Source organism: Euprymna scolopes, chromosome 30 (assembly GCF_053919585.1).
Source record: "Euprymna scolopes isolate OS-2025 chromosome 30, ASM5391958v1, whole genome shotgun sequence".
NCBI classification, from domain to species: Eukaryota; Metazoa; Mollusca; class Cephalopoda; order Sepiida; family Sepiolidae; genus Euprymna; species Euprymna scolopes.
Window position 1 is genome coordinate 5,078,139 of NC_136511.1, and position 25,596 is coordinate 5,103,734.

The following is a 25,596-nucleotide window of genomic DNA, read 5'->3' on the forward strand; positions in this document are numbered from 1 at the left end:
ACTCTCGTCTTGGGGATGTTCCATGTTTTGACAAGGTTTTGTGTTTGACCTTTACTCCTGATCTGAGTTGGAACACATACGTCAAATCCGTTGCCAGGGCTGCTGAAAAAATGGCGAGATCGTCCTACCGCTCCAGTAGATATATCACTGCTGAAACAATTCATGTATAAGAGCCAAGTGCGGCCAAGGATGGAGTACTGTTGCCACATCTGGGCCGGAGCTGATCTTGCCTTGACAGAGTTCAAAATACACTTCATAGCCTAATGGGGGATGCCCTTTTCTCGTCCCTGGAACCTCTTTCCCACAGAAGAGACATTGTGAGCAGGTCTCTGCTTTATCGTTATTTTCATGGTAAGTGCTCGTCTGAACTCCAATCTATGCCCCCCTTTATCCTGACTTTCACGAAAAACAATCGTCTAGCTGAAACCACTATCAATAATTTCCCCTACTCCTTATCTGTGCCTAAACCTAAACGTAGATTCCATGAACAAAGCTTCTTTCTTAGAATATCTATTTGCGTAAGTATACTTTGATAATTATGTTTCAGTTTGAAGAAATATGGTATAATAAAATTATGGGGTGGTCGTTCGCGCCTGACCTCCATAGAATGGAAATATGTCACAACGTTTAACAAGGTTTTTTAATATAGATCCACAGAATATTGTGATAAGTGTTTCAGTGTGAACAAGTATGGTATAATAAATTATGGGGTTTATGTATTTTATTTTTACTTTCATCATATTTTGCTTTGGTTTTGATACCCCCAAATTCGAAGCTATCTCTTTACAACCCTTCCTTTTCATAGCCTATCATAAATCAGAGTCCATTTTCTGTAGGCTGTTTTTGAACCCAGTCAAAGACGGGTACTTTTGCTAGTATATATAATATATATGGATTTGGTCCTTGCTAATTGAATCAGAGATGGCTTCGTTGTCGAGTTCGAATTTCTTGACTAGTATTAATCGTGACATCCTGCACTGATGATTCCCGAAAGGATGAAACACTAGTGTCTGTAGGTATTTAATAATTATTATAGTAAAAATTATATATATATATATATATACATATATATATATATATATATATATATATATATATATATATATATATAGTAAATAATATATATAATTATTATAGTAAACAATATATATATATATAGAGAGAGAGAGAGAGAAAGAGAGAGAGACAGGGAGAACGTGAGAGAGCAAGAGTGCGTGTGTATCCACGCATATTTTTTACTCGCTTTCTCTCTCTCTCTCTCTCTCTCAGTTTCTCTCTGTCACCGTCAGTCTCTGTCTTTCTGTCTGTCTTTCTGTCTGTCTGTCTGTCTCTCTCTCTCTTTCTCTCTCTCTCTCTCTCTCTCTCTCACACACACACACACACACACACACACTCGTTACCAACTCACTAATTATTGATCTACCCTGAAGACCTACCACCTTCCCTCACGCTCCGATTACGTAAAACGCACACACGGTCCCCTCTTTGCACAGAAAGACCATCTCTTCCGTTTCCGTTTGACGTGTAATTTCTGGGTCGGCAATTCCATGACTCCCGAAGCCCAATACAAAAGGTCATTTGACACTCTTCCTAACAATGCTTGCCCAATGTCGCTGCCAATCTTCTTCTTAAATTCATAAAATAAATAAAAAATTACATAATGCCACGTAATCTACACAGGGTACAGACTTTCGCTCACACGTCATGGCCTCCGTTCAGTCTTGAGAGACAATGGATACCCGTTGTAAGAGTAGATGCACTGGTAATTGTAAAACAAGCGTCACACAGTCCTGATTCCGGTGGTAAGGAGAAATCGAGGACGACTGGACACAATGGCAAGATGAGGGCAAAATGCATACAGATTCTTGTATTTCCAAATAGTCATCCATTTTAATAATGACCAAACTCAATGTTGCTTAACTTCCGTGTATCGACGTGATTATGCTGCGCAACAACGTTATGCTTAGGGTTATAATCAGGATTCGGTTCTGAGGTTCGGGAAGGAGTGAGTCACTCTCTCGACAACAGCACGTTTCTGCCCTCTTCTTTTCCAATCGACCACACCTGGCCCCTCGCCACTAATGTCACACTGCACAATCTGAATGTCAGCAATACGAAATTCTTTTCAAGAGAAGATGTTCACAAACTCTTGCCTCTCTGCTCCCCCAGGGAATTTTTCCCAGCTTTTATATTCTCCTATCTAGAAAAAAAGGAAGCGACAGGAAAAAAATAGCTTCTCCCATCATGCTCTGCCTTCCCAAGATGCCCTTCGTGTATATAAATGAGCTGGCCATCCTTTCCTTCTTCTTTCCCAAAGAACGATGCAGATACGCCTGGTACGTTTCTTTCTTTTTTTCTTTTCTAACCATATATCCCACACTATCTATGTGATAATTAGGACTATGGCAACAGAATATTCTTTTCGTTGTTTTGACTCTCAAGTATATATCCGACACAGTTAAACACAATTAATCACCTGAGAACCACATCACTCTATGTAAAAGCATACAAGATATCAACAGATACACACTCGAAAGTCAAAACAATGAAAAGAATATGCTGTTGTCCTAGCCCTAGTAGTAATACACCAGTGCATTTCTTGTTCGTATGTAGGTAATTCGATGAAATAGAAAACAGTAATCGACAAATATCTAATGTCGTTATTTACCCCAAAATTAAAATTATACCCTTTTCCCAATGAATTGTTCTAAAATCGAATAAACCGTTATAAGTCGGATTTAATAGTCCCATCTATTCATATTATACTAGTAGAAAGGGGGTCGATCTTGCGGTCGTAAAATACGCTTAAATATGTTTTAATTCATACAGATTTCGTATTTATTACAGTAGAACCCCGGGATACGGCATTAAAAAAATAGTAATAAAATACAGTACATAATACACATGTATATTATCAAATAACATTATAAATAACACCGTAAGGCGGGGCAAATACCGTAACCAGAGGCTGGAAAACATCATCTTCCACATCGTAACCTGAAAAGGGCCACCGTATCCCGGGGTTCTAATGTATTACACAGCCAATGCTCTATTAAATATCATATTCTCCCTAATATATAATACTGACTTCAAAAGTTAAAAAAAAAATGATTTGAGTGCCATCAGCTAGAATTGAAACCCAAACACTTAGCGCTCCAGCCACGTTCGCTACCGTTTCAGCAAAGATAAGAAATTTATAAAATTGAATCTATTTTAGTTATGATTAGTTTACGCATGCGCAAACGAATAGAAATGTCGGCAAGTTGGAATGAACATTTTGCTTTTCAGCTTGTAGACATATTTCTGTACGAGTTATTTACCTATTTGTTACGAGCAAATATTTTACTCGTTATAAACCATCCTTGCTGCATGATTACTTTTTTTCTGTTAATTTCAGTATCACGTGACCAGTAGTTTAAGAGTTTATCAGTTAAATATTTACACACATACATCTGTTTTATTTATATAGATTACCATGTATATGGTGCTTTCTACTCAGAAGTATCCCAGGTGTATGTGTGCTTCACCTCTGCTCTTCATAACATCAAGTTCAGAATAAACTCTCGACCCAAAATGAAAATTATTTTATTTTATAAACTTAAATTAGACTTATAAAAATCAACTTGATTTGTATCATTACAAAGGGAATTAATGCCTCCTACTTTTTTCTGCTTGAATAGATCGGTTGCTTAAAAGACTCGCATACATACATACATACATGATGCTTGAATAGATTGGTTGCTTACTCACATACATACATACATGATGATGATGATGATGATGATGATTGCAACGTCTTGTCAGACGAGTGCCATTCCCTCAGACACTTAAAGTCCATGAGCCCTAACATGACTATTTTTTTTTTTTTAGTGGTACCGGCGAATTCACATACTCAAGCAGACATGACACTGAAGACGGCCATTGCTATAGATACATATATATACATACACGCACACCCACACCCACATACACATATATCCATAAACATACACACATATATACGTATATACATACATACACAATACATAATACATATACGTACACACATGCATGCATACACAAATACATACGCATATATACACACACATATACAAATACAAACACACATATACCTACATATACACATACAAATACGTACACATATATGCACATATACATACACATACATTTAACTACATATACATATGCATACAAATCTATGCATTTATACACAAACATACATATAGGCATATATGCATATACATATACATACATACACACACAAACATATATACATACATATATACTTACAAACACACATAAACATATATACATATATACATATACACATAGATATATATATATACATATACATACACATGTACATATATAAACATACGTACACATATACGTACATACACACACGGATACATATAATGATGGCAAATCAATTATTACATGCTTCCAGCATTTCAAGCCTACACGCGTCACAACTTTTCCATTGCAACTATTTTTATAGACAAATGCCTGATGGAGTATCTATACAAAGATGATGTTACAAAAATTTAGCTTTGTACGACAGCTAAATCTCTCTCTCTCTCTCGGTTCAAAATGTTGAGATCCAGCAACAAGCAAGAGCAAGATAGCCAGCAACAAGTTAAACTGCAGACCAGCTTAATGCGGGTACTCTTCTACCGCTTTATAATTTTAAATCAGAGATTTGCTTCTCTTAGAGGGGTTGCCTTCACCACGGCTTACGGGAGCCCTCTCCACCCCACATACACATGGAAATAAACACATGCATGCACACTACATGCGCATACACACTGAATGCACGCAAACACACATATGTATATACACACACATGCAAACATACACACATAGAGGCACACATATAAGCATGTACTTATATATGCATACAAACACGTACACGTACACATACACATACATGTAAAATACACATGAAGGAGCGTTCCAAAAGTCATATATCCTCAATGATCAGGATGAAGGTGATGAGTACAATTCAATGTTTGACATTTAAAAAAATCCAAAATAAACTAAATATACATAGAATCAGACGAAAAATCCAAATGCAACAGATCAGCGTTTGAAACGACTGGATTTTTTTTGTTTTTTTTTCTTCTTTCCCCCCTTCTTTCCCCTTTTAAAATAAAATGTTTGTACACAAAAACTCACGTTTCGAGGGCAGACAATGATGACGAACTTCACACATTACTTTATAACTAAATATACATAGAATCAGACGAAAAAATCCAAATGAACAGATCAGCGTTTGAAACGGCTGGAGTTTTTCTTTTTTTTTTTTTTGTGAGTTCTTGTGTACAAACATTTTTATTTAAAAAAAAGAAAAAAAACTCCAGCCGTTTTAAACGCTGATCTGTTCATTTGGATTTTTCATCCGTATGTAGATGACTATATATATATATATATATATATATATATATATATATATATATATATATATAGTCATCGACATATAGTATTGTTTCGCTGTTTCACAGCTTATCAGTGCGGCTAGACAGGCAACTACTTCAAGCCAGGATTGAAACCTGACCGTCTGTACGACAGTGAAGGCTCCTAACCACTACGCTATCCTATTACGAATGAAAATTATTATAAACAATAATACTGGAAAATGAAAGTCACAAGATACGAGGCATGGATATAAAAATGGATAAACCCATTTAAACAAGAAGACTGGATGTCATAATTGTTAACAAAAAGAAAAGTCCTGTCAGAGTGTAGATTTTGCCGTTCCAGCAGTCCACAGAGTAAGGATCAAGGAGACTGATAATCGGAACGAATCCACAGAACTGGACAGAGAGATCAAAGGGATATGGAAGATGAAAAAAGTAAAGATAACACCACTAATAGTAGAAGCGCTAGGAACCATACCGAAAAACTTGGAAAAAAAGAACCAGAGAGATTGGAATCGGAGGGATGGCTGAGAAGATACAACGGATAACAATAATGAAAACTGTAGAAATATTAAGGAAAACCCTTGAATGTGGAGAGTAACACCACACTTGAACTACAGACACAAACTGGACACAGAAACGGCTACAGATGTAAAACACAATGGAATATCGCATGGAATCATGAAAACTGAAATTGTATAATTGTAAGGTACCCTCATGCAGCCCAGCGTTCCGGCCCACCCTTCTTTTTTGTGTGTGTATGTCACCACAAACTGGCACCACACCAAAAAGTGAGGAGGGTCAAGGAGGATGGAAAGAGCGAGATAAAGCACTAAATAGACCTGCACTGGTTGAGTGCAAAGACGACTGGGATCTTGTGGAAGGCTTATTGCCACCCAAATTCCAGTAAAGACAAATGGTCGCCTCCAACGAAAAATCAATGGTAAGCGGCTGTTGCGATAACGCAAATTCATTTGCAAAGGTTATCGAAAGAGATGGAGAGCACTGTAAATCTGGAGAGACTTGTCACTCAGACTCCAGAGATCACAACAAGTTGTTCTCAAAGAGAAATCTTTGATGATGGCCTATGTGACTACTCCTAGTGAGTAAATAAATAAATAAATAAATTAATAATAATAATAATAATAATAATAATAATAATAAATAAATAAATAAATAAATAATAATAATAATAATAATAATAATAATAATAATAATAATATAGTAATAATGAAAAAAGGATGAACACAGAAGTACACATGGGCAATTCTATATTTGTGGTGCTGTAATGGCGATAAGTGAACCGGATGTTAATCTTGCGATGTGTTTTACGCAGATGTTACGCGCAGAACTACATATTAACGTATGCATTATTCATGCGTCGCTCTTTAGTCACTCTGGCATTACATGTTTTTTTCATCGATTGTGTTAGATTAGAACTGTAGTCGTACTTAAATAATTGTCTATGTAATGTTCACTCGTTTTATGTATCATGTTTTGTATATCTTCGACAAACTGTCCGTATAAGAATGCACACACACACACACACACACACACACACACTGATAAAAGTGAAGTTGTGTGTGTGTACATTTCTCTACCAAACTCTTCTGTCAATTTTCAGTCTACAGACTCGAGATTTAACATGAGGAGTATTGAAATTTGGGAAAATCTTTTTAATCGGTTTTCGGTCAGAAATTTGGCTGCCAAGGGGTCAAATTCAACGATTTGACCTTTGGAAACTCTACAAAACTCCTCCGCCAATTTTAAGTCTAAATACTTGAAATTTTAGATGTAGGTTCGTTTGACGTGGATCAAACTTTTTAATTTGATTTGAACCCAGGTCAATATTGGGGTCGAATTAAAAAAAAAGCTTTATAAATGGTTTTTGCCGAAAATTTGGCTGCCAAGGGGTCAAAGTTCAAAAGATTTTACCTTTACGGTCTCTAGCAAACTATTCAGCAAATTTTGGGTCTAAACATTTGAAATTTTACATAAAAAGTATTCAGACATGCAGCAAGCTTTTTAATCAGTTTGGCTGCCAAGAGGTCAAAGTTGAAAGAGTTGACCTTTGTAGACTCTACTAAACTCCTCCCCCAATTTTCGGTCTAAACACTTGAAAATTAGATGTAGATTAGAAAATTAGATGCAGATGTCCAAGTGGACATGAGTTAAATTTATATATATATATATATATATATATATATATATATATATATATATATATATATATATATATATATATATATATGAACAAATGATTAATAAAACATGTTACTTGTAAATATTAACTCTTTAATATTTATAATATATTTTAAGTTTACCATTTTGATTACCTTGGTAAACTTATTGTAATTTATATATATATATATATATATATATATATATATATATATATATATATATATATATGTATATATATATATATATATATATATAACTACTTCACTTACTCACATAAAATTAATATACGAAAGTATAGATTTATGCGTAAACTTTAAGTATTTACTTCAAAAGTGCTCAATAGAAAATAAACAAATAAATAAATTAAATAAACATGAATATACATAAACGATCACACATATATGTATGTGTATATATATGTATATATATGTGCATATATGTATGTACACATATGTATATTTATATGTAAACTAACAAAAAAAAATGTCTGCCTTAAACCACTAACCTAGTTTTAAAACAGATCCTTTGTTCGATAAAATGCATGCCCATTGGCTGATAGGAAGGGGCGCGGTGGATACTAGAAAGCTGATTGGCTAACTAAATCCTCAATAGAAGAGGATCATATAAAAACGATAAACAACCCCAAAATTCGCACATAAGCCTGAGGAATCCTAGAATGGATTAAACGCCGATATTCAGTGTAGCTTAATCGCCATATATATTTTATAAATTACTAACTATATATATATATATATATATATATATATATATATATATATATATATATATATATACATGCACACACACAAGGTGCGTAAGTTAACTGAGGACCCCCTTAACACTTTTAGAAAACAGAAAAGGAATTTTTTTAATAGTTTAAATTTACAATTTCTTGTAACTATCACCGACTCAATTTGAGTTCAAAAGCGACTTCAAGCTTTGATCAGGTTATGTTTAGTTATGTCATCCATTGTTCCGGCTATTGTTTCTATCAGAGAGCATTAGGTGTAATGAGGATGTTCATTAACTTCCTTTTAAACGACACCACACGCGTAATAATCCAAAGGATTAATGTTTAAAGGGCATCAGTTTGGTGAGACATGGTCATGAAAATTCTCGGCCATCTAATCCTGTGTTTTGAGAGCTTTATGGAATGGTGCCAAATCTTGTTGGAAGACATAGGCCGTTCCATTATCTACGTTGTCTATCGAAGGCACAACAATAGTTTGAAGAGTCTCAAAATAGGCATCTGCATTGACACTAAGGCCCCGTGGAAAAAAAAAAATAAAAATAAAAATGAGGAGGCCTAATGTGCCATTCACTGTTTATAACATAGAAAACCATCACTGTCGACTTTTAGAAATCTGGCATTTTCCGAATTGCTGCGTTTCGCTTTTATAAACACTATCACAACGTGTATTTTTATTTCATTATTCATAATAGTATCTGCCATGGGATCTTTTCAAAGCAAAAGAAGATTAATTAGTTAATTTTTAATCTTTAATTCAAATGATAAAAATTTAAGTGTCCTCAAATACCTTACGCACCCAGTATATATATATATATATATATATATATATATATATATATATATATATATATATATATATATATATATTATATATATATATATATATATATATATATATATATATATATATATATATATATACTGGGTGCGTAAGGTAAGGTATATATAAGGTATATATATACTGGGTGCGTAAGGTAAGGTATATATATATATATATATATATATATATATATATATATATATACTGGGTGCGTAAGGTATTTGAGGACACTTAAATTTTTATAATTTGAATCTCTCTCTCTCTCTCTTTCTCTCTCTCTGTATATATATATATATATATATATATATATATATATATATATATATATATATATATATATATATATATATATATATATACACACACACAACATTTAAGTAAATCGCGATATATCCAGACAGTTGGCGAGATGGATCAGAGGTAAGGAGCTTAGGCTCATTACCGTAAGGTCTCGATTTCGAAACTCACTATAATCAGCCAATCTAATCAGTCGTATACGACGAAACACGTATCAGTGAATAATTACATTTTAAAAATAATATATATATATATATATATATATATATATTTATATATATATATGCATATATGTGTGTGTACATTTCCCTAACAAACAACTCTGTCAATTTTCAGTCTACAGACTCTGTATTTGACATAAGGGGCATTAAGGTTTGGGAAAATCTTTTTAATAGGTTTTCGAACAAAATTGTATCTGTCAAACGGTCAAAGGTTAATGATTTGACCTTTAAAAACTCTACCAAACTCCTCCGCCAATTTTGGGTCTAAACACTTGAAATTTTAGATGTAGGTTCCTTGGACATGGATCAAACTTTTTAATTCAATTTGAGCCCAAAACATTAATGCTAAGGAGTCATAACAGGGCTCAAAATTAAAAAAAATAATTTAACCCCTGCGATCTCTACAAAATTCCAAAGCCAATTTTTGGTATAACCATTTTAAATTTTACATAAAGTGTATTCAGACATCGGGCATGCTTTTTAATTGACTGTTGGCCAAAAATTTGGCTGCCAAAAGGTCAAAGTTAAAAAGATTTGACCTTTGCGGTCTCTAGCAAAATATTCAGCCGATTTTGGGTCTAAACATTTCGAATTTTACATAAAGGGTATTCAGACATGCAGCAGGCTTTTTAATCAGTTTCTGGGCGAAAATTTGGCTGCCAAGGGGTCAAAGTTGAAAGAGTTGACCTTGGCAGACTCTACCAAACTCTTCCGCCAATTTTTTGACCTAAACACTTGAAATTTTAGATGTAGGTTACCTGTACATGAGTCAATCTTTTTAATATATATATATATATATATATATATATATATATATATATATATATATATATGCACATAATGTTATGAACAGTGCATAGAAACCGAGAAAAGCCGGGCCGAACTGCTAGTGAATAGAGTGTCAGCCAGAGATTGTTTAGCTGTACCACAGTACTTCAGTGTGGTTAGACAAGCAACTGCCTCGACTCGGATCGAAACTCAACCGTCGGCGATTACAATCCCATTTAGCTGTTGCTAAGTAGGTAGATCAAATCACGATGATAAACATTGTCAAACGCCGGAAGTTTAATGTGTTTACACAAAGAGTCTTGCAATTATACGCTAGTGGTCGTTTGTTATTTCTCTTTATCACTACCTTCAACGCAAGCATATGTTATCGACAGACTGTTATGTTGTATTATAGCATTTCAATACAGCTAGACAATCACACACACACACACACACACACACACACACACACTATTTTGCACACAATATTGCAGCATTAAGAATTGATTACATAATGTTATAAATTGAATTAAAAAAATTCTTAATGCTGCAATATTTTAAGTTATAATTTTATCATACTTTTTACTAGGATATTTTGTCCTTTTCTTTCCCAGTTTCAACAACTAGTCCTTTACTTTTCCATGTTTAAGCTTAACTATATTACGTTTCATGCTGCAATTTTATTTTTATTATAATATTTGCTTGTTCCAGGCTTCGAGTAAATTAACTTGTTCCTAGTTTAATTTCAGTCTTTTTTTTTTTGCCCTCATAAACATAACATACACATATGTAATAACAATGTACGACACTCGTCTGCTTTTAATAAAATCCCCCAAATTATCCCCCTTTTATTCTCTACGTTTCTCTTGTTACTTTTTTTTCGCGACAGCGGTTAATCAGTAGCAACACTAGTCGCCGAAACGATGTGGTTGCTATGGAAACAAGTAATAAAAAAAACGTCGCTCACCTCCTTACGAATTTTTATGATTTTTAACACCAGTAAATTCATCATAACTTTTGTTTTACTGAACGAAAATTGACATTTTTTTTTTCACAAAATAGCAGAGAAGGTGATCTATAAAGTGTAATAATTGTTTGAAATTTGGTCGAAAAATGAGTGAGCAGTGAAGCTTTAAAGCAGTTCTAAATGACTAAATCTGCCACTTAACCATATATTCAAACACGGTAGTGTTTGAATGATATCAATTTTTGTATTGCAATTATGAAGGGAGGATGTGTTTTACTGATATCCATGATTAACAATATATAAAAATGGGAAGCTAGCTGATCTGTTTCGCCTTTAATAGAGCTGGGTTGGGGAATTTTTCTTTATAAAAGCGAGAGAAACTCACGCAGAAAATTTTTTATAAAATTGGGCCCAGTCGAAACTTCTGATGCAACAGCTTCCTTAGAAACCAGATTCTAAAAGCAATTAGCGAAATAAGTGAAAAGCGGGGCGAATACAGCTCGTCAAATTAAACCCTCAGACTCTATCCACCTATGATTATATGGCCTACCCAAAATTCATAAGGCGGATATCCCCTTTAGGCCCATTTTTTTCCATGAGAAAGTCATCCCAACACAAGGCCGATAAATATATATCTTTAATATTTTACAGTCAGTAGGAGAGCATTATAGTAACTACTGTCAAAATAATTAGTTTCATTTTGCAAATCTTATTCAAAATGCTGAGGTTACTAATAAATTCACGTGTTTGTATGATATTAGTAACCTATTCACTTGCGTCCCTATTTTAGAAACAATAACTGTGTATCTGTAAGTTCGTTCCTTGTGGATGCCAAAATGGTTGGGCTGATTTTTACGAAATTTCACACAGAGGTTCTTTATATGTCTGGCAGTGTTCTTAGATAGGGTTTGTATAGGAATATCTCCGATAAGTATCAATAATCTAAATGAACCGATGAAAGAAAGAACAGATGATTTTGATCAAAGTTAACACCTTACACAGCCTAACATCACAGGTGCATTTGAGAAGTTTTATTACCACACAAGCCGAAAACACCGTTATATAAAACCAACAGTAGATTCTTTGATATGACAGGGGCGCGTTCGAAATGAATGTTTCTGTTTTTTAGCAAGATTGAATCATGGTACTTGACTTTTCCATTTTAAACTTTAATTCACGCTATTATATATAAAAATAATTTTATAAAATCGACAGCAGGTTCTCTACAGGGCAATGTAGAGAACAATGTAATGTGATAATTTCTGCTGGTCGAGAGGTTTGAATTCAACCCCGAAACTACCTTTAACTCCGTCTTAAGCCTCTACCTTGGGCTACCAAACAATCGCCACGAGAATGAAGGGAATTAAGAACTAATAAACTTAAATATATATATATATATATATATATATATATATATATATATATATATATATTACAACAGAAAAATGCGAGCATGAAAAAGAAATATGGTTAAGCTTAAACATTGAAAAGTAAAGGACTAGTTGTTAAAACTGGAAAAGAAAAAGGATGAGATATTCTAGTAAAAAATATAATAAATTTACAATTTAAAATATTGCAGCATTAAGAATTGATTATATGATGTTAAAAATTGAGTTTAAAAAATTTTTAATGTTGCAATATTTTAAGTTATAAATTTATTATATTACTAGAATATCTTGTCATTTTCTTTTCCAGTTTTAACTACTAGTCCTTTACTTTTCCATGTTTAAGCTTAACCATATTACTTTTCATGCTCGCATTTTTCTATTGTAACCCATGATTTTTCCCGGCTTCCATTAAATTCACTTGTCCTTTGTTTAATTTCAGTCTTACTTTTTTGCCCTCATAAACATAACATACACATATGTAATAACAATGTACGGCACTCGACTGCTTTCAATAAAATCCCTCCAATTATCGCCCTTTCATGCTTTCCTTCTCTCTGTTTCACTTGTTACTTGCCTTTTCGCGAGAGCGGTTAATTGGTAGTAACAGTAGTCGTTGAAGCGACGTGGTTGCTATGGAAACCAGTCATAAAAAACGTCGCTTACGTTTTTTTACGAATTTGAACACCAGTAAATTCATCATAAGTATTGTTTTTCTGAACGAAAATTGATTTTTTTTTTCACAATATAGCTGAGGAGGTGATTTATAAACAGTAATAATTGTTTGAAATTTGGACGAAAAATGAGTGAGCGGTGAAGGTTTAAAGCAGTTTTAAATGACTAAAACTGCCACAACCATATATTCGAACACGGTAGTGTTTGAATGATATATATGTTGTAAAAAAGAAAGCCCGCGCTTATCATTTTTTTCAAAAACCGCAAATTTAAGCTAAATTGAATGTAACTTTTTAAACAAACTATACCTCATTTGATTCGCCTTTTATTCCTCTATAATTTTATCTGTTCATATTTGACTTTTAATTGAAGCATCCTAGTGATTCACATCAATTCAAAAAATTAACTTCAAATCGAGAAGGCAGAAAGAAAAAAGAATTTTCGTTCTATTTTTTATTTTTATTTTTTTAATATATTAGAGGGAATTCTGGATAAATACCAAATATTCAAATAACTTTTTAAATGCTCCCGTTCCGTCAATCCATATCGATCAGAAGTCTGAAGTAATTTGCTTATTGTATACTTAGTATCGCCACACTGAGGATTGAACCTTCAAAATCCAAAAGAGTATTATTTAGATCTGAATTTTTAATTAGTATTTTATTTGTATCACTATTCATCGGACTACTCCTCTCGTCTTGATTGTGATTTTTTCACAACGTTTCGGTCGATATAATCTCCGACCTTCTTCAGGTGTATCTTGTCGAACTCGGGAATGTTCCTGTCGAACTTGGTAATCACACTCGAGATGAGAACCGTAGTCCGATGAATAATAATACAAATAATCAATCCTCATCTAAAAAAATCAGAAACGTAGTATTATATTTTTAATTAGTATTTTATTTTTAATTAGTTTATAATTTTAATTAGTATTTTATTTTTAATTAGTATTATATTTTTAATTAGTATTTTATTTTTAATTAGTTTATAATTTTAATTAGTATTTTATTTTTAATTAGTATTATATTTTTAATTAGTATTTTATTTTTAATTAGTATTATATTTTTAATTAGTATTATATTTTTAATTAGTATTTTATTTTTAATTAGTATTATATTTTTAATTAGTATTATATTTTTAATTAGTATTATATTTTTAATTAGTATTATATTTTTAATTAGTATCATATTTTTAATTAGTATTTTATTTTTAATTAGTATTATATTTTTAATTAGTATTATATTTTTAATTAGTATTTTATTTTTAATTAGTATTATATTTTTAATTAGTATTTTATTTTTAATTAGTTTATAATTAGTATTTTATTTTTAATTAGTATTTTATTTTTAATTAGTATTTTATTTTTAATTAGTATTTTAATTAGTATTTTATCCATTACGCCATTGGCCCCTCATGTCTTAGATCAACTGTAACAGAGCGCAGACGTGTGTATGGCAGCAGCAGCGACAGCCAACGTATGCAAATACCGAGTCGTATGCGAGGTGACTTCACGACGAGAAAGAAAGAAAAACGTGAACCCCCAAGTTTAGAAAAGACAAAGATAGACGTTGTTGTACACGTGAGCCGAGACCGACAGGAAAAGACGCGTCCAAAACATGATCGAACAAAGACGGAGTACCACGTGTTCAACGTGTTAAGACGTGTTAAGTACGTTAAAGTACTACGAGAAGACTTTTGAACAAGAGACAAGGCGTTGTTCTGGAAGTACCTGTCTGTTTTTTTTGTTGTTGTTTTTTTTACTGAATATAAAAAAGGGTGAATCGAAGTTTTTCCTTGTCTTTTTTTTTTTTTTTTTTTTTACACAGTGGTCACCACTTATCAAGGCCACTCAGGGATAAGGGTTATTGCAAGTACATTACGTTGATGTGGAGATTTGATGAAGTGTTTACTTAAGGGGGCGGTTGATTAGGAATTAGTTAACGTTGGACTTGAAGACATCCAAGTTGTAGTCAGGTGGGAAGCAGGCAGACGGAACAGAGTTCCACAGGCGTGCAGTTCTAAGAAAGGAGCTTTGTTCATGGAATCCACGTTTTGATTTAGGCACAGATAAAGGGTGGGAGAAATTTTTCACAGTGGATTCAGCTAGACGGGTGTTTTTCGTGAAAGATTGGCGAGGGGGGGCAGAGATTGGAGTTCAGACGAGCACCTGCCATGGAAATAAAACAAGGATAGGCTCGCAACGTCTCTTCTGTGGGAGAGAGGTTGCAGAGTAGAGAAAAGGGCATCCCCCACTAAGCCACGAAGTCTATTTTGTACTCTGTCAAGGCAGGATAAGCTGTTTTTAGCAGCTCCTGTCCAGATATGACAGCAGTATTCCATCCTTGGACGTACTTGGCTTTTATATAGATAGAGAATTGCATCAGTAGTGAGATATCTTCTGGAGCGGTAGAAGGATCCCACCATCTTTCCAGCGACCTTGGCAACAGACTTGATGTACGTGTTCCATTTCAGATCAGGAGTAAAGGTCAAACCCAGAAGCTTGTCAAAACACGGGGCCTCTCCCAGACGAGAGCCATCCATCCCAATTGATGCCAGATGGGGATCAGAGCGTTGATAATGTAAGGATAGGAATTTGGTTTTAGATGCATTGTCTTTATTTCCTTGCAACTGTTTGCAAAAAAAAAAACAACGTGTGGGTTCTGAGTGTTGACATGTAATGACTACGTTACAAAATTCCAGGAGGTATCTTACTCGTGACGCAATTTTCCACCTGTATAAGAGCGAAAGACTTCCTGAGATGGAGTACTGTTGCCACATCTGGGGAGGCGCTACTACTCAGGGCATTATTTCCGAAAAACGGATTTTGAAATCTATATCACCTCCCCCCCCCTTCTCTCTCTCTCTCTCTTTCTTTCTTTCTTTCTTTCTTTCTGTGGCTGGAGGCTGCTACATTGAATAGATGTCAGCTCTACTACATCATCAAGTTACCTGAATCGATGGTTTCACGAAAAATTTAAAAATAAAACTGCGGTGTTGTTTTCTTTAGGGCGACAACTTCATAGTTCCACGTTGTATTTATTGACATTTGCTTTGAAGAAGATTACCTTATATCCCATAAGAAAGCAATCCTGCGCGAACGTGTATCACGGATGTGAAGTTCTTGGAAAGAAACTATATTCCTGGAAATTGCGTTTGATTTCAGGCATACGTGTTTTAAACAGTTCGTTTTTGCTTATATAATCGTTCAAATCTCATTGAGATTTTTTCGTGTGCGTAAAAAGACTGTTCTATGCATATTTTTGTTAAAATATTTTTTTTTCTAAAATGTAGAAAATATTGATACTTTTAATGAATGGACAACCAGAAGATTTCAGTACTTGCAGAGTCAGTCCCTGAGTATTCCCGAGTTTGAAGACAGATGATACGAATATAAAGACCTGGTCACATATTTGTCTGCGTTAGACCGTGGCCTTCATAAAAAGTTAACTTAGGCCTATGCAGTGTTCAATTGGCGTCATGCTTGTGGTATGGTCAACAAAATTTGTTCGAACAGTCAGACTATCGATAATGAATTATAGCGTTTTTAAAAAAAGGCACGAGAACACTTTAAAATTGCACTACAAAAGAAAGGAATACAATTTAATTAATATACTGAAATTGAACTTTATTAATAAAATTTTTAAAAAATCAAGTTAATTAAATTAATAGTTAAGTTCTGTTATTGCTGCGTTAAAGTAAGTAAACATCACGTTGTTACATATGTTTTAAAAAGCTAAAATTAATCTATTATTTTTATTGTGAACAATCTAAAATGTTTTTCTTTGTAGGAGTCATTAAAATAAAAATTAAAAAAACGTGGAAGGTTAAGAAATGCTGATGATATTTTTTTTAAGTTACAATAATATCAAACCAGTATTTTGTTTCCGAGTTTTTAAAATGAAGATTGATTATTTGTACTATCCAAACTACTGTTCTTATCTGGAGTTATATTTTCACAGCGTTTCCTTTAAGTGGTCTATCTACTAATATCACAATCTATGACGTCAGCAGATAACCCAGACTTAGTAATAAGGTTTTGTGTTTACTTTTTACGACGTTCACAATAAGAGAGACGACACGTAATTTGAAAACCGCGATTTTTTTTTCTAAAGGCATCCAACACTAAAGCATACAATATGCAAAACCAGGTTAGGGTTAGGTTTAGGTAAGGGTTAAAAAAATATTTTGCCCCCTCTTTCACACGCACACACACACACACACACACACGCACACATACACGTACACACACACATACACATACACACATATACATACATACAGGCACACAAATTAAAGTCGATAAACTTCTTCGAAAAATGTAAAAAAGAAATAAGTTGGTCTGGTTTGAAGAAGAATATTATATCCACTGATTTTTTTAGCCCATTTACAAACTTGCACAAGTTATAGTTGTTTACTAAGAATGAGGGCTTTATGCCAAATTTTTGGTTGAATATGGCTAAATTTGTGCTAATTTTTGCAATTAATACAATTATTATTAACCCTTATTAATCTCTAACTGTGCATTGAACGGATATCATAATTAGGGGTAGGTTGGCTGTTGTTTTTGTTTTACGGTATATCAACACTTTTCGGGTTATTTAATGCCGAATCAAAAGATTTTGAAGAAAAATTTTTTTAATGGAATATATTTGCTGTTTTCACGTCGGTTTCTATTTAACCCATAGTTGGGACCCTAACAGGTACTACCACTCCGGGTCAGAGTGGACCTGGGAGCAATGGTAATTAAAGGGTGGCTCCACACTCCCCAACGCCCGCAAGCTGGGGCCTCACCACTGGATATAGTTTAATGTCATATCCAGGAACCCCATTGAGGGACTTTTACCCTCTGCAGGGGGACAGTCGGCGTATTCTAATGCCCCACCGACCGGGCCAATTAGGGGTAGGGCAACAGAATATTCTTTTCATTATTTTGAATCTCGAGTGTGTATCCGTTGATATCTTATATGCTTTTTATATAGAGTGATGTGGTTCTCGGTTGATTAACTGTCTAACTGTGTCGGATATATACTCGAGAGTCCAAACAATGATAAGAATATTCTGTTGTCATAACCTTAGTAATCATAACACTTAGTTCGCTGCACTTTATCATAACAAAGATCCATACAAAATTTCAGCCGGATCAGCCTGGTAGTTTCCGAGAAAGTTGCATTGCATACTAATCTCTATTAATTCTTAATTGTGCTTCGAACAGATAACATAATACTTAGTCCGCCGCACCTTATCATAAGAAAACTTCATGCAAAATTTCATCTAGATCATGCCGGTATAATCTAAGTAAAAATGGGAACGGACAAAGAAAAATATAATATAGATTCTTAAAAGAAAGGCTGGAGCAGATAGAATATCACCCTAGACTGAAACATTTGAGAAACATTGCCTTCTCGTAGGCAAAAAAAAAAAAAAGTTTTCATCAAATAAACTATTTTCATAATAAAACAAACAAACAAAACAAGCAAAATAATTTTATTCTTCGTCGTGCTTTTACGTCAAGAGTTAAGATCCACTAGATGTTCTCCTTCAATACTCGTAACGGACTTCGTAAGTACTGAAATCCGCTGAATGCGAATTCACCAACATATTTTGGATACTAGAAAAATACATAAACAAAAAGTATAGAAAAATAAAATTATATAGAAATCAGTTACAACTTTTCAGAAAGTTTTATAAAAATCCAAGGCATCATTATTTTTTAATACGCATAAAAGCATAAATTTTAACCATTTTAACCCGAAAGGCACCCGTAGGGGGTCTCCGGGGTTTTCCAGGAAAATCCTGCTACTTTTGTTACTTTTTTACTCATATCATGTTTAATGTTTGTGCAAAATTTTTAAACTTCCCAGGCGTAGTTATTGAGAAAAGTGCGGACAGACGAACGGACGAACGGACAAGGGTGAATTTACAGGTCTACCCTCCTTTTGTCTGGGGATTAAAAAACTATAGTTGAATTCAGGACAAATCCGATTTAAGATTAATAATGAATTTTTACCAAAATGTGGCCGGAAAAAAAACCCCCAAAGTAACAAACAAAATAACAAAACAAGACAAAAAACAAAAACAAAACAAAGGAAATAGGCGAGCAAATCCAACAGTCCCATAGTAAAATTGAGTTATTTTATTTACCTGTCTTTTCTATGAATCTTGCCTTTTCTATGAATCTTGCCTTTTCTATGAATCTTGCCTTTTCTAGGAATCTTGCCTTTTCTTTTTGCTTGTGAGATTGTCACCTTTTGTTCTTTCAAATTGGATTAGTCCAATTTTTGTTCCGATGTCCAAATTGTTGCGTCATTCTTCGAGCGAAAATCAAACGTAAATGTTCAAATGTTCCATAGAGAAGAATATTTTTTTTTCGAATCCAATAGTTAAAAGAGAGAAACAGAGAAACAGTTAAACGGTTTGTCAAAGATGGCCGCACTTTTGTAAAGCTCTACTGCAAGCGAGAATGCGTTATATATGCTAATTCTCGAAGTCCAACTCAATTTGTTGTTTCACTCTCATAGTAAAAAAACGGAAAGTAAAAAAAATAAAAATAAAAAATAAGCACATCTGATTGGTTGGTCGCATTTTAGTGGCCTCCAGCCCCTTCCCTCATTGCTGTAAAGAGTTTCTGGTGATGCAAGAAAGATGCGACGTAATAATCCCGCCTCAAATTGACACAATTACAAACGAGGATGCGGAAACGAGATGTTCACGTTTAACTTTATCCTCTGCAAACAGTAATTGATGGAGATCGGACTTGCACAGTGACGGATGTCTTTCCTCCATCTCTTCTATAAAGTAACCCAGTCGAATAATATCCACTACAAGCTGTTGTTTATGACGATTAGACTTTTAAGTTTACGGATGTCTCAAAATGTCTACACTTTTCCTCCATATCTCCTGTAAACTCACTAAGTCTAACAGTAGTTATTTATGAATATTAGAATACGGATATATCAAAAAATCTATATTTTTCCTCGCCTCTCCTATAAACTAACCCAGTTTAATAATATCCCCTGCAAGAATTTATGAATTAAGATTAGACGTTTAGAATTATGCGTGTCCCAAATAATCTATATTTTTCTTCCATTTCTCCTGAGGAATAACCCAGTCTAATTATATTTGCTGCTAAAATTAATGTATTAAAGAGCAGACAACACCTTTAATACTTTTTTGGATGTCTCACATAATCTATAAATTTTCCTTCATCTCTCCTGTAAACTAATCCAGTCTAATAATATCCTCTGCGAGAAATTACGGGTTACTTTTAGTCACGGATATCCCAAATAATGTATACATTATCTCCATCTCTCCTGAAAACTAATCCAGTCTAATAGTAACCTTGTAACAAGTTGTTTATGGAGATTGGACTTTTAGAGTTATGGATGTCGCAAATAATTTATAGTTTTTCTCCATCTTTCCTATAAACAAGCCCAGTCTAATAATATCCTCTACATGCAGTTATTTATCAATTTTCAGAATGTCTCAAATAATTTATACATTTTTCTCCATCTATTTTTAAACTAACCCAGTCTGTAAGAATTTATTTATGAAAATATGACTTTTATATTTCGTGATTTTCAAAATAAAAATCTACCTACATTTCACCTGAACACTAATGCAGTTTAAGAATATTAAACTAACAGTGAATATGTGAGTATAACCGTAGAATATAAATTTTATTTTATACCAGTGGGTAACCTTTTATCGAGGTTCAAATCTCACTCGAGAATAAAGTTTAATTATATTGCCAATCGTATGCCGAACAATACTATGAGAGGATTGGTAACAATGGACGAAAGGGAGAAGGATAAACTAAGAATAAAAGTCAAAAAACTTATTTAACATTTCGACTTGGTCATGGGTAACAGAATTGGAACACTCTACATCCGTGAATTAAATAAAGGGTTAAATTATAAATTCTGGTTAGATTCCCGAATTTCAAAACATGTACACGTTGGAGGCTATATCGGCTGAAACGTTGTGAGAATTCTATCCGAATTGAGAATATTAGTACGAATAATGAAAATAATACAATAATTTTTTAATTTTTTTTCGGAATGTTTCTGATTAAATTTTATTTTAAACTTTTACAGGTATACTGAGGTAACGTGGAGTTGTTTGTGGCGTGAAGTTGTTTAAATGATGTACTGCTATAACGTAAAGTTGTTTGTGACGTGAATTGTTTAGATGGTGTACTGGTATGACGTGAAGTTGTTTGTGAGGTGAAGTTGTTTAAATGGTGTACTGCTATAACGTAAAGTTGTTTGTGACGTGAATTGTTTAAATGGTGTACTGGTATGACGTGAAGTTGTTTGTGACGTGAAGTTGTTTAAATGGTGTACTGCTATAACGTAGAGTTGTTTGTGACGTGAAGTTGTTTAAATGGTGTACTGGTATGACGTGAAGTTGTTTGTGACGTGAAGTTGTTTAAATGGAGTACTGCTGTGACGTGAAGTTGCTTGTGGCGTAAAGTTGATTAAATTGTGAACTGGTGTGACGTCAACTTGTTTGTGACATGAAGTTGGTTGTTGTTGTTGTTGTTGTTGTTGTTGTTGTTGTTGTTTAAATGATGTACTCGTGTGACGTGTAGTTGTTTATGGCATGAAGTGGTTGTGATGTAAAGTTGTTTAAATGGTGTACTTGTGTGACGTGAATTGTTTTTGATGTGAAGTTGTTTGTGTTGTGAAGTTTAAATGTTGTACTCGCGTGACGTAAAGTTATTTGTGACGTGAGATTGTTTGCGATATGAAGTTGTTTAAATGGTGTACTGGTATAACGTGAATATATTTGAACCTTGGAAATACCTGCTCTAAAATCTCAGATTCAAAAATAAAATAATGTGTCCATTTTTAGAATTCATTCTAAATCCATAATTATTCGATTATTAGTTTCGGAGATTTAAAAACTCGGGGAGAGGCCGATTTGGGAGTGCACACACCCTAGATGACAAAAGAGAATAATAGTCTAATGTTACTCACCGTGTTGCCGAAAATATATTACAAAATTAAGAATAACTGTTTCATTAGTTTAGGAGTTTATTCTGTGAAATACACGCTCGCACAAATATACATTTACAAATGTAAATAATTATTTATTTTACAGACAATAGTGTTTCATAATTACGAAATCATTAGCGGTGGAAATGACAATTCCTACTAGTCGGGATGTTCGAACCCAGCTACAAATTTGACTCCATTTGTTAAGACGTTACCTTGGCGCAACTAACAGTTACCTCGAGAATTAAAGAAAATTTAGACACCTTTAAATGCCAATTGCCGGCACAATAGTAAGTAGTTGAGAGGAGGGTTCAACCAAGTAGAAGTTACATAACATTTTGTTGGTTGCTTTTTGTTTTTATTTCCCAGACAGTGTTCAAGTTTAAGTACTCTTAAAGGAAACACACACACACACACACACACACACACACACACACACACACACACACACATATATATATATATATATATATATATATATATATATATATACTAGCAAAACTACCCGTCGTTGACTGGGTTCAAAAACAGACATTCAGAATACAGAAAATGGACTCTGATTTATGAAAGTATGAGAGGTTATGAAAAGGAAGGGTTGTAAAGAGATAGCTTCGAATTTGGGGGCATCAAAACCAAAGCAAAATATGATAAAAGCAAAAATAAAATAGATAAACCGCATAATTTATTATACCATACCTGTTCACACTGAAACACTTATCACAATATTCTGTGGATCTATATTAAAAAAACCTTGTTAAACTTTGTGACATATTTCCATTCTATGGAGGTCAGGTACGAACGAACACCCCCATAATTGTATTATACCATATATCTTCAAACTGAAACATAATTATCAAAGTATACATACGCAGATAGATATGAAAAGTCTTTATTAAAGTTTGTGCCTATTTCCATTTTATGGAGGCCAGATGCGAACGCTGACCCCACAATGTTATTATACCATCCCTATTTAAGTTAAAACATACTTATCAAAGTGTTCTTATGTGCATCTATATCAAAAACATTTATAAATGTTCTTTTTAATTTTTTTAATTTTTTTATTTCCATACTTTGTGGACCAGGCGCGAACGCAGACCCCACAATTTTAATGAATCACCGTTCTGCCAGATCAAACATACCCATTCCTGTGTCTCGATACATCTTCTATCATTATATGTGATCAGTTTTTTAAAATAGTCGACCATATAGGAGCCTATTCGTGACCAGACACACACACACACACACACACACACACATTCAGCTTTATATCTATATATATATATATATATATATATATATATATATATATATTAGTCTTCGGACGATTAATCGAAATCGCAATCGGGAATCGGAAAAATCGGAACTTTTGGGGTATCGGAATCGGTATCGGAAAAATTATAGTCTGATTTCCGATTCCAAACCGATTCTTTAAAATTTTTAAATAAAAAATGAAACAAACACAACTTGTTTTTTTTTTTGTTTTTTTAATTAGAAGTTGTTCCTTTACAACATAAGACTGAGAAGGACCACAGAATGAGTTAAAAATCTCATTTACAGATTTACCATTGATTGTTGTATATTTGGGTGTTTGCCATCGGCTTCTTCTGAAGTAATTAAAGTTTTATGGCACCTTTTTGGACACAAGGAAATCCTCAGACTCTCCAAACCTAATTTAATTTGTTTTTATTAGTTTTTATTGTAAGCAAAGTAGATATTCTAGAGTTCACTTGCCTATTCAATATCACAGATTTTAAAAAGCTTTACACACCTATTTGATAAATGTCCATATGACGTCTATTAGAGACTTCAGACTTTAATATCAAAGTTTTAACATGCTTGGATGTTTTTTTCTGGTGCTGGTTTTGTATGATCACCACATTCTTTGAAATATTTCATGTTTCCTTATATTTTGTTTGGTTTTAGAACAAGTGAAAATATATAGTAATTGTCTGTATTTTTGAGATGAGGTGTTTTCATTTATTGAGATTGTCGGACTGACTTCCTCATCTTGGTTGTTATAGTCACAACGTTTCGGCCGTTTTGCCCTCCGGCCTTCATCAGGTGTTTTTGTTTTTTTTTTGTATCGAACTGAGGAACCGTTTGTTAGGAGTCTCGAACCCAACCCTTTATTATTATTACGGGGGTACCGTGTTCGGACTCCAGCTAGGCTCTGGGACATCATGAAAATATAGATGAAAATCTCACAAGTTTATCAGCACATTGGAAAAGCAAACATTGAGAAGTTTGTTAACTTAAAAAAACAAACAAATTTCATTTACATTTAATATACCCAAAACATATGAGATTCTACTTTTTAAGCGATTAAGTGTGAGCGCACTAAAACGTTATTTTAGAATTTAGAATGGGGGTTCAGTTGTGCATATAAATATAATGTAAACTGACCCCATTTCGGTACATTATAACTTTTTAAGAAGTAATTTTTACCACCAATCCTAAGGCCGATCACCAAAATCATAAAATCACATGTAATTGCTATATTTTTTGTATTGCCACCCGTACTTAGGATTAGTAGTAGGAAAGGAGTGTGGATTTTATAACTTTAAACAATATTATATATTAATACGATAGCGTATGTATTATTTAGTTTGTGTTTCACAATTACATCCGAGTGTTAATTATGGATTCCCATTTCTTATAATAAATAATTTTACCAAGAATTCCTTATAAGTTTTGGTTTTAGTTTCGATTATAGCTGATGGCACTCTAGTCATTTATTTTCTTATGAATAATTTTATCAAGAATTCCTTATAAGTTTTGGTTTCGATGTCGATTATAGCTGATGGAACTCCAGTGATCCATTTTTTTTTTTAAATAAATAATTTTAAGAATTCGTCATAAGTTTTGGTTTCGGTTTCGATTATAGCTGAAGGAACTCAAGCTGATGCACCAAAGTAAGATGGATATATTTTTTATTTTTGAAATCGCAACTATAATATATAAAATCGATAGAACATTAACTCTATAATAATATATACGAAAGCTGCAAGAATTAAAATGTCATATTTAAGCGTACTTTACGACCAAACTTTGTTGGGCGTTCGTGCTAGCTTAAATAAATACTTTTGCAGTTTTAACAAAAAAGCTACAATAATAT

General features: G+C 33.3%; 1 protein-coding gene across 1 annotated transcript in view; it reads right to left on the reverse strand.

Moving 5' to 3' along the window:
- LOC145254638 (large neutral amino acids transporter small subunit 2-like) overlaps window positions 1–20,036 on the reverse strand; it is a 314,875-nt gene extending 294,839 nt beyond the window's left edge. The window contains exons 1-2 of the mRNA XM_080113258.1: window positions 19,703–20,036; window positions 19,627–19,648 (exon numbers count right to left, since the gene is read on the reverse strand). The gene's annotated coding sequence lies outside the window, so the exon portion shown is untranslated. The remainder of the gene's footprint in view (window positions 1–19,626; window positions 19,649–19,702) is intronic.
- Between the last annotated feature and the right edge of the window lie 5,560 nt (window positions 20,037–25,596).